The sequence below is a fragment of the Aegilops tauschii genome, chromosome 2 (genome assembly GCF_002575655.3).
Source record: "Aegilops tauschii subsp. strangulata cultivar AL8/78 chromosome 2, Aet v6.0, whole genome shotgun sequence".
In the NCBI taxonomy this organism is placed as follows: domain Eukaryota; kingdom Viridiplantae; phylum Streptophyta; class Magnoliopsida; order Poales; family Poaceae; genus Aegilops; species Aegilops tauschii.
Window position 1 is genome coordinate 90,879,220 of NC_053036.3, and position 10,310 is coordinate 90,889,529.

At 42.8% G+C, this 10,310-nt stretch overlaps 1 pseudogene; it reads left to right on the top strand.

Moving 5' to 3' along the window:
* Positions 1 to 3,678: 3,678 nt before the first annotated feature.
* Positions 3,679 to 9,525, top strand: LOC109779245 (protein CHROMATIN REMODELING 35-like; annotated as a pseudogene).
* The last annotated feature ends 785 nt before the right edge of the window (positions 9,526 to 10,310 follow it).

Below are 10,310 nucleotides of genomic sequence, written 5' to 3' on the forward strand. Positions count from 1 at the left end.
TGTAGCTATTCGATCGTGGTCATCGAGGGTGATTTCCTCTTTCACCATTCCCGATACGGCTGTGTTGTGCAACACCTCAAGTGTGAACCTCGAGGGTGGTCCCTCTTACATTCACCTTGATGATTACATTGAGTGGAATCCACCGGGGGTGATTCCTCGGGTTTTCCCTTGATGTCTGGACACACAGTTACCTTGACTTTACTTGAGACCGTTGTGAAAGCCGGGCGGGCCCGGAGAGTACCCGTGCGATGTGACGGTGGCGGCTGGCTGTTTAGCGGTATCACCCAGGAGGGGTGATAGCTCCGGACTTGTCCCGACAACCGTCACTACTTTAATTGTTAATGCACTAACATGTTTGGGTGTTTGTTCTGAATTGGCCTTTGGCCTTTACGCACTAACCACCACGCGAGAATAGATATGGGCCTCGACGTCGCAGTATCAGCCGAAGCTTTGTCAGACGTCCAGTTCAGCATTGCGGCACGGCTGGGCCGGCACCATCCTGTAATGGCGGAGCCTGGTCCGCCCTGCTCGCAACGACCCGGAGTGCAACGGGCGATGGGCCCAGACCCCGGAGTGCTTAGGATGTAGACCGGCAGGGACCTCTCTGCTGAGCCTAGGTAGGGCTACGACGTGTTGATCTTCCGAGGCCGAGCATTGACCCCAGAAAGGTGCGTCCGGCCAGAGTGATCGAGCGTGTTGGAAAACGTGGTGCACCCCTGCAGGGAAGACATATATTCGAATACCGTGTCCACGGTAATGGACGTTCAGACTTGTATCCTGATCTTATACAACTAGAAATGGATACTTGATATGTGATGGATATGTTGGCTCCGGGATTGCTTTCTCGCAGGGAGTCGAGGAAGGATCTCTGGGCATTAATGCTACAACATGCTTGTTAAATATAAACTGCTATTCTTTACTCTTCTATATGCTGCAAGATGCTTGGAGCTGCTTGAAGATGCTAGTCTTCGATAGGCTAGGCCTTCCCCCCTATTCTGGCATTCTGCAGTTTAGTCCACAGATACAACCCTTTCATTTGATACCAATGCATACTTAGTATAGATCTAATGCTTGTGAGTATTTTGGATGAGTACTCACGGTTGCTTTGCTCCCCCTTTTCCCCCTTCCTTCTTCTTTCTGGTTGTTGCAACCAGATGGTGGATCCCTGGAGCCAGATGCCACCGCCGACGGATACTACTACGTGGAGGCCGCCGAAGACCAGGAGTAGTTAGGAGGTCCCAAGCAGGAGGCCTTGCCTCTTCGATCGTTGTTGCTTTTGTGTTTGCCTTCTTAAGGCAGTCTTGTCTAACTTTATGTCTGTACTCAGATATTGTTGCTTCCGCTGACTCTTGTGTATCGAGCTTCTATTCGAGCCCTCGAGGCCCCTGGCTTCTAATATAAAGCTTGTATTATTTTTATTTGTGTCTAGAGTTGTGTTGTGATATCTTCCCGTGAGTCCCTGATCTTGGTCGTACACATTTGCGTGCATGATTAGTGTACGGTCGAATCGGGAGCGTCACAGAGGAGATAAATGATACCGGAAACGACTCCAGTGTAGTAGGACACGGGCAAGGAAGTCAAGAGGAACGGCGTCCGCGTCGAGAGGGACGAATAGGAGGGCTCTGAGGCAGAGGACAGAGGAGAATAAATACAGTGTGCGCGTCATGGCGGCGTTAGTGCAGTAGGATCCTGGAGAGAAGGTCGGGATGAACGGCGGCGACGATGACGCCACTTCAATAAGATGCGGGAGAGGTGATTGAGAGAAACCACGCCGGCCTACAGGAATGATTAAGCGGTGTCTTAAATCACATCGCACATATGCATATGTACAATCACGAGGAAGATGTAGATCTTCTCGTTTACAATCGTCGAAACAGAAAATTTGCAACACGAATGTTATGTGGAACCGCAAGATCAGGCTACTGATCAAAGAAAATTCGTCCAAACGTGAACATAAAATTAAGCATTTACGGTCAATGAAACTACGAACCGATCACAATAGAACCGTAACATCGATGTGCATCTTTTTTGTATAGAGCTTATCTTGAATCGAAGCACCATTATGTAGATTAGAAGGGAGAAAGAAAAAAGGAGATTAGGGAGGAGCTTACTGGATATAGAAGAAGATAACACGTACAAGCTGTGTATTAGCTCGCATCCCTCCAGCCTCCTCTCATGCAAGGGGCCCATCCATATGGGTTTGTTGTGGCTCATCTCAGCCTGGCTTGCTGAAAACTGCCGATCTGAGCAGTTCTAGCGAGACAAACCCAAAGATGCTTTGAGTTCCGTGCTATGCAGGCCCAACATTGAACACATGAAACTAAACAGCCTAGTTTCATCCCGCATGAATCTGGTTGGTCTTTATGCGGGCTACCAAACACCCCTCTAGTGTGATATACAACACTAATAGAAGAGGCCGCGCCACATTTTTAATAGTAGATGATTGTAATGATAATACAGTAACATTTTGTGATCATGCTGGCAGTTGGACCTGTGTTCTTGGACATTTTTATGAGGACTGTTTATGTTAACCTGTACTTAGAGGACATGTTTTCAGCATGTCACATGGAAAATGCTGATGTAGCTCGTCTGTAGGACTGTACTTGACAATGTATGGCAGATCAACTTTTTTGATCTCACTCCCTGCAAAAAGAAACTTCCTTGGTCTCATGATCTTTGTTGAGATGGATGACGTCCTTTGGTAAGGTACCTAGTGAAGTCGTTTGAAGCTCCAAATTGCGGCACATTTAACTTGTTTTTTATCGTAACAGTTGTTCCTTTTTTGTGAAGAAGAAACTTACATACCACTTGCTACCATGATTAGATTCATCATGAAATAAATTTTCATACTTTTTCTTAATATTGTGGATGTAGATATTTTTTTCTCTGAACTTGGTCAAAATTAAAAAATTTGACTTTTCAAAAAATAATACCCCTTATGTTTTGAAACCGTTGGAATATTTAGTTGGGCGGATTGGGGAGATGATGGAGTGTGTTTTATTTTATTTATAATACGGTGATTTTTTTTGCATGGTTATAATATGATAATTTGATGGGCCTTTTGTGGTGTGGTTTTGTATTATCCGCTAATCAACGTATATTTATGTGGGAAAATTTCAGCGTTGGTGACTGCATATACTATATTGATGCTACAGTATCATATGGTGGCGCTTGTTTTTTCTAGATGGTGAGAGGATGCGTCGGATTGATATATTTTTATAGGCCAGTTGTTGTTGATTAATTTGAAAAATCGTTGGGCCAGATCAAAATCATAAACCAAATTTATAATTGAATATCTCAATTGAACGAAAAAGCTTCAAAATTAGATAACATATGAAATTACAAGAATTGAATTGAAGAGCTCCTTAAGAAATTGTTGACCCATTCAAAATTGGATGATTAATTCTAAATTGAAGATCTCAATTAATTGTGAGGCCTTAAAAATTAAAAAACATAGTGTATGGTATAAAAGAATTGAAATGCGAGTGTTTTGAGAAATTGTTGACCTAGTTAAAATTAAGTGACCCAATTTCAATTAAAAACCTCAATCGGACGTGGGCTCTTTAAAATCAGGGAGCATAATGTCACCGTGGATAACAAAGAAAATTCGCTGCCTAGAAGTAGAAGGTGGAAGGATCCGAGCGAGGGTCCAGGTCAGGTCATGTGAACGGACGGAACACCCAACAGTCGCACTGCACTTCACTTCACTTCTCCCCCACTTGAGCCTCGAGGAGGGGAAGAACAGAGCAGCTCCCGCACTTGCTAGCCCCAGCCCCAGCCCGCAGGCGACTCGAGAAATCGCCGGCAATCCGGCTCCGGCTCTCCAGATTCCTCTGCCTCTTCTCCTCAAGGTATCTTTTCTTCTTCTTCCTGCCATTTCGCACCCACCTCATCCCGTCTCCCCCTTCCGCTCCGTGCAGTTTTGGGGGTTTGGGGGTTTTTGGACCGGCGCACCACGCCATCCGGTCCGGGGCCGACGGTCAATGCATCTCTCATTCGGGGTAGGATCATCTGTTTGGCCTTTGTCTGGAAGGTTTCTAGATTTGATTAGGCCCAAATCGAGTGGTTTCTTGAGGTCGGATGTGAGAAATTAAAATCACATCAGAATCGGGGTTTGGGCAGCACCTAGGTTTGCCGCCGAGGCTTGCGAGCACCCGAATCTGTGACCATGTTTAATTACGCTCCTGTGCATTCTGATGTTCGTGCTGGCTATCTGGCAACGAATGTGCTGGCTTATTTCGTCTCCGTCTCTTGTTCCTGAGGTTGGGAATTGGGATGGTTGGATTTGGCTGAGCTTCTTGTTCCTGCCAGTGATTATATATTTTCTGAAGGAAAATGCATGCTCTTTTGGTATGCTTGCTGGCTTGCCGCGGACTATATTAGTGGGATTAGAATAAAAACATGGAATGCTGGCATTTATTTTGTGATGAAATCGTTCATCTTTCCTTGAGCTTACAGATTTTGTGTTGTGTTTGTTACCAGTGCTAGTTATGCCCACAATTAAATGTTGCCATCTGTTGGGTCATGGTGTTTTCATTCGTCCCAAAATAAGTGACTCAACTTTATACGACTTTAGCACAAACTTGAGTCACTTATTTTGGGACGGAGGGAGTATGTACATGCAAGGGTGAAAGTACACAAACGATATTTTCAATGCACTCCATACATTTCACTGTCTTTTGTTATCTTCTTCAGGATGGATCCTAGTAGCTGCAAAAGGCAGAAGCATGATACTGGGCATGATAGCTCGCCAGGCACCCAGTCCCCGTCAAGCATCATCAGTCATAACAGATCTGTGCGTCTTAGGTTTCTCGAACGATTCGACGAGTTGAAGTATGGGAGTGCCACTGAAGATTACAAGGCAATCGAGAGAAAGAAGCACCAACTTATCAGCACCCTTGAAAAGCTGCAACAAGTACCTATCAAGTTGCCCTGTGCCAGCACGGCGCTGGAGACATCAGATGCAGGATTACATGGTGCTGCACAAAGTGGGAAAAATATTAGTTCTGATAATATTGTCGACTTGGATCAGTATGATGTTGGAGATCATACCCATGGTAACATGGACAATACTGAGGCTCAGAAAATGGTCATTTTACTTGATTCTGATGATGAGGACATGGTTAAATCCTTTGGAGATGGAAATTTATCTGGTTCTAAGCAAAATGCCGATTTTACCCAAGATTGCATGCCGGCTGAGCAGCCTTGCCAAGACCAGGACATCATCATGCCCAATGATGAGAATATCAATTCTGAAGCTCAACTTGTAGTTGATCCAGGAAAGGACAGCATGGGTATCAACAATGAGGTGCATTCAACTCATCGCAAAAAAACTCTGTTTTTTCAATGCATCTTGTTTCCCTCAAAATATAGTATAATGGACAATTATGCATGTTTTTACTGCCTGCAATAGAAATTATTCATTCCCATGATCGCAACAAATAGGTTACATGATCATTAACAAAGCAGTGACGGATTAAACCCATAGATCATCCTTTTAATGCACAACTGCCTCATTACTTAGTTAAGCCTCATGAACTGCTTAAAATTCTCGAGTTCGTTGAAACTTATGCCAACATGATAAGTTACTTTGTGTTGAAATTAGTTATTACTGACTAGCTGACATCTGTGTTTCAAGCCCAAGGAAATTGCTTTATCTGATGGCCATGATACTTCAGAGCCACAACAACTGAACAAGCAAGGACATGATGACATAGACATTTACAATGAGGTCTGCGTCGCTGTTCACTCTGGAAATGATAATTAATATTGTTGAATCATGTTTTTTTTTCTATATCGTTCAATTAGAGAACTACTGGTAATCATCGAGCATGTTCATATTTATGCCTAGATGCTAATCAATATCATATCTCGATAACATCAGAAGTCCTTGGCCATTTTATATTGTTATATTGCGCTTGAAGCAACTCGATGATGTTTCTGAAGTAAATTTCTAATATGTTTTCTTACAAGATTACATTTTTTTTTGCATATCCTGCTTTTGCCCTGTTCAGTTGCAGGGAAATATGATTTTAGTTTCATCATTTTTTTCTAGAAAATATGCCTACTCAGTTTCAAAAAAAGAAAAACTGATTGATTATTTCACATATGACTATACGGGAGATAATATTGTCTATTACTCGCAATATCTGGATTGACAAATGTATTTGTTTCTCCCATTAATTTTCACTATCTTGCATTTCAACAGAGTCGTGATGAGGAGGAAGAAACAAAGGAAGGAGAAGGTGAAGATGTCCAAATAAAAGGATGCATGGAGAACAACAGTATATCTGATGTAGATTCTTATGAAATATCTTGTGAGGTCATACAAAGTGAATCCATGGCAAAGGGAAATTATAATCACATTGATACCATTGACAATCCAGTTGATGAGCTGGATGACCTTTGGAAGGAAATGTCGGTTGCACTGGCAATGTCGAAGGTATCTGTTTAATAAACTAATTGCAATTATCTTCTTCCCTTTGTTTGTTTCTTATACCAAGTTAGATCTCAGCATTTCATGATGGATTACCTCAGTGCCTAGCTCTCTTCATAATTGTTTTCATGCGGCAGTAATGAAATGGTTCTCAGCAAACACGCCCCATAGAAAACAATATTTGTAGTACATGCGTATAGTTGAGCACCATTTCTTCTTCTAGTACTTGGTGTATATTATCTAAGTTAAAAACAATATTCCCCCTGTGAATGTTGGCTTCCCCATAATGCCTGAGGTCAGTTATGTGACTATTTTGCATTTAATTACTGCAAGGTTTAGTGTTGGAGCACACGATCTTACTGGTTGTCTTGAAACAGACAGTTTTGCATTTGCATCCAATCATTTTTCGTTCTCACCCACATATTTTGATGCTCTACCATCATCATACTACTGTTTTGTATTCCTTTACACATTCTCTTTGTATTATTTTCTACCATTACTTGCTTTTTGATGAGTCTGACCAACATAGTTTATCTAACCAGACCATTGGAAGTGATCACAGTATTGTTCCGTCAGAGAAGAATAGTTCTGAAGTAGTGGATGATTGTCATCATGACTTCGTGATGAAAGATGATTTGGGCATTGTGTGCCGTGTTTGTGGTTTGATCCAGCAACGCATTGAGAATATTTTTGAGTTACAGTGGACAAAGGTATGTAGTATCCAGTCCAAATTAGTCCAATTTACTTTCTTGAATACTCTATAGAGATAACTACTAAAAGATTCAAAGTACACAACTTCATTTGGCATCAGAACATCAACTAGTTATAGCGTCTTCTTGTCAATCAAATCATTGATGATTAGTTCTGGATGTCATCATTCATTAATTTTCTTCACCGGTTTATTTGTCATTAGTAATTAATAGATCGAAAAAAATTCCTATACGAGCACCCATGACATGTGTTTTAGATTTTGACTAATTCAGTTCATTTTTGTTTGTTAATTTCTACTTTCTCTGTTCAAATCAGCGCAACCGATCCTACAGAACGTACCCGCAAGAACCCAGAAACTGCAACAATCTAGAGGCAGCTACTAATCCTTCAGGAGATATTCTTCAAGTTGCCCCTGGTACTCTGTCAATCCACCCTCAGCATTCAGAACGGATGAAACCTCACCAAGTGGAAGGTTTTAATTTCTTGATCAAGAACTTAGCAGATGAGAACAACCCTGGAGGTTGTATTTTAGCACATGCACCAGGTTCTGGAAAGACTTTCATGCTGATTAGCTTTGTTCAAAGCTTCCTGGCCAGATACCCGGCAGGAAGGCCATTGATTATCCTTCCAAAGGGCATTCTGGCAACATGGAGAACAGAATTTGTCCGTTGGCAAATTAAGGACATGCCCATTCCACTGTATGACTTCTACTCCTGCAAAGCTGATAGCCGGTCTGAACAACTCAATGTTTTGAACCTGTGGGAAGAAAAGAGAAGCATATTGCTGCTAGGGTATCAGCAATTTGCATGCATAGTGTCGGATCAGACGTATAAAGCAGAAGCAGTCATGTGCCAAGAGAAGTTGCTGAAGGTCCCGAGTCTTGTCATTCTAGATGAAGGCCACACTCCGAGAAATGAGCAAACTGACCTACTCAATGCACTTGGAAGTATAAGGACTCCTAGAAAAGTGGTGCTCTCAGGAACCTTGTTTCAGAACCATGTCAAGGAGGTCTTCAACATCTTGAACCTTGTCCGGCCAAAATTCTTGAAACGGAGCGATCTCGTGCGATAGTGAAGCGCGTACTAAGCAAGGTGGACATGTCGGGGAAAAATGCAAGGTCAAGGAACATTTCAGATAAGTTCTGTGATTTGGTTGAAGAAAACCTTCAGAAGGACGCAAATGATAAAATGAGAGCGATGATCATCGAGAGTCTACGTGAGCTAACTGCAAACGTGCTCCACTATTATCAAGGCGAGCTTTCGGAGGAGCTACCAGGACTTTTGGACTTGACCGTTTTTCTGAAAATGAGTACCGAGCAGGAAGAGATCCTGAGGGGTTTGGTGGGATTGGGGAAATTCAGCAAAAGTGCAAAATGCAGTGCTGTTTCTCTTCATCCATGCTTAAAGGATATCCAGAACATTAAAGACAAGAACCGAGATATTGTCGTTGAGAAGATCGGTTCCATCATGCGTGGAATTGATATCAAAGTTGGGGCAAAGGCAAAGTTTATATACAATTTGTTGTGTCTGTCAGAAGCTGCAGGAGAGAAGGTACTCGTGTTCAGCCGGTACGTGCGTTTTCTGATTTTCTTGGAAATGCTGGTCGTAAGAGAGAAAGGATGGGTTCCAGAGATGCACATTTTCAGCATGACGGGTGAATCAACTCCAGACCAGCGAGACAAGGCGGTCGAGAGATTCAACCAATCACCGGACGCTAAGGTTTTCTTCGGTTCCATCAAGGCATGCGGCGAGGGCATCTCCCTCGTCGGTGCGTTGCGCGTTGTCATTCTGGACGTCCATGAAAACCCTTCTGTGATGCGCCAGGCGATTGGTCGTGCTTTCAGACCAGGTCAGTCCAAAATGGTGTACTGCTACCGCCTTGTCGCTGCCGACTCGCCGGAAGAGGAGGATCACAACACGGCCTTCCGAAAGGAATGGGTGTCCAAGATGTGGTTCGAATCGAACGATCTTTGTGGCAATGATGATTTTGAGCTTGCCAGTGTGGACGTTTCAGAGAGCGGGGACAGGTTTCTTGACAACGAGGCGTTGCGACAAGATATCAAATCTCTATACAAAAGGTATGTGTACCCTAATCGTGTGAAACATTTTGTTTTTCTGCTAGGATGTTGAATGCATCAATGAGTGCACCAAACGTCATTTTCTTTGCAGGTGAATGGCAGTGGCAAGCGCTAACGAACCAGTGAGAGAAAGAACCCGGGCAGGAACTGAAGTTTGAACTTTCTATGCTTCTTTGCAGTGTTTTGTTGATCGTCTTAATCGTGATCGTATGAAGAGATATAAGAGGGTACAAGTGTACTAGTACAAGTATTTGCACTCTGAAATGCTAAGTGTCTAGTGGACAAGTATGCAGTTGGAAAAGTCAAATTATCTTGATTTTTTTTAGATTTTATTGTTCATCTTGGAGCCAAAATGCCTGTTGATTGCGGATTGCCGCAAGACCATCCTTAATTCGTGTTTTTTGCCCTGGGGGTGGGATCACCACTAGACCATCAGTCTAACAGGGTCCAGTTCCATGTGATTTACAGCTCAAGAAATGTCGGCTGGTTGATTCTGTAGGTTCGATGAAGATAGGAGTAGATGTCATGAACACCAAAAGAAAAACACTCTGAAGGAAAACAAACACGGAACAAAAACAACTGCACACCAGAGTTCAGAATGGCCTGCAAACAAGTTCAGAAAGACTGTTAGGTTCTTATCTGAGATTCCGTCTATACGGAGCATATGTTGGTTTAGAATTGCTCGGGAATTCATTGATAGTGACTTTTGAAGTTCTAGGTTTTCTAGTCTACTCCTCTTTTTTCTCGATCGAGCCGCTTTCCCTCATTCTACTCGTCCAGCCCTCTTCACGAACTTGTACAATCAATGCCACAAAGGTAGCAAACTCGATTATCGAATATATAAGGAAAGAGGCGACGGTTTGGCACCAGATATCCGGGGTGTGTGGAAAGAGCAGCTGTGAAAAGCGGAAAAACCATCAAAAAACGACGATTGCTCCTGAAGGTTTCCACAGAAAGACCCCTTGGTTCTGGCAAACAGATCACAATTACAGGTACCTGGGAGCATACCGATGGACTGAACAAAATACGAACATTTAACATAATATAGTCATAGATCTTAGGTTGTAACTTGATCATGAGCGAATT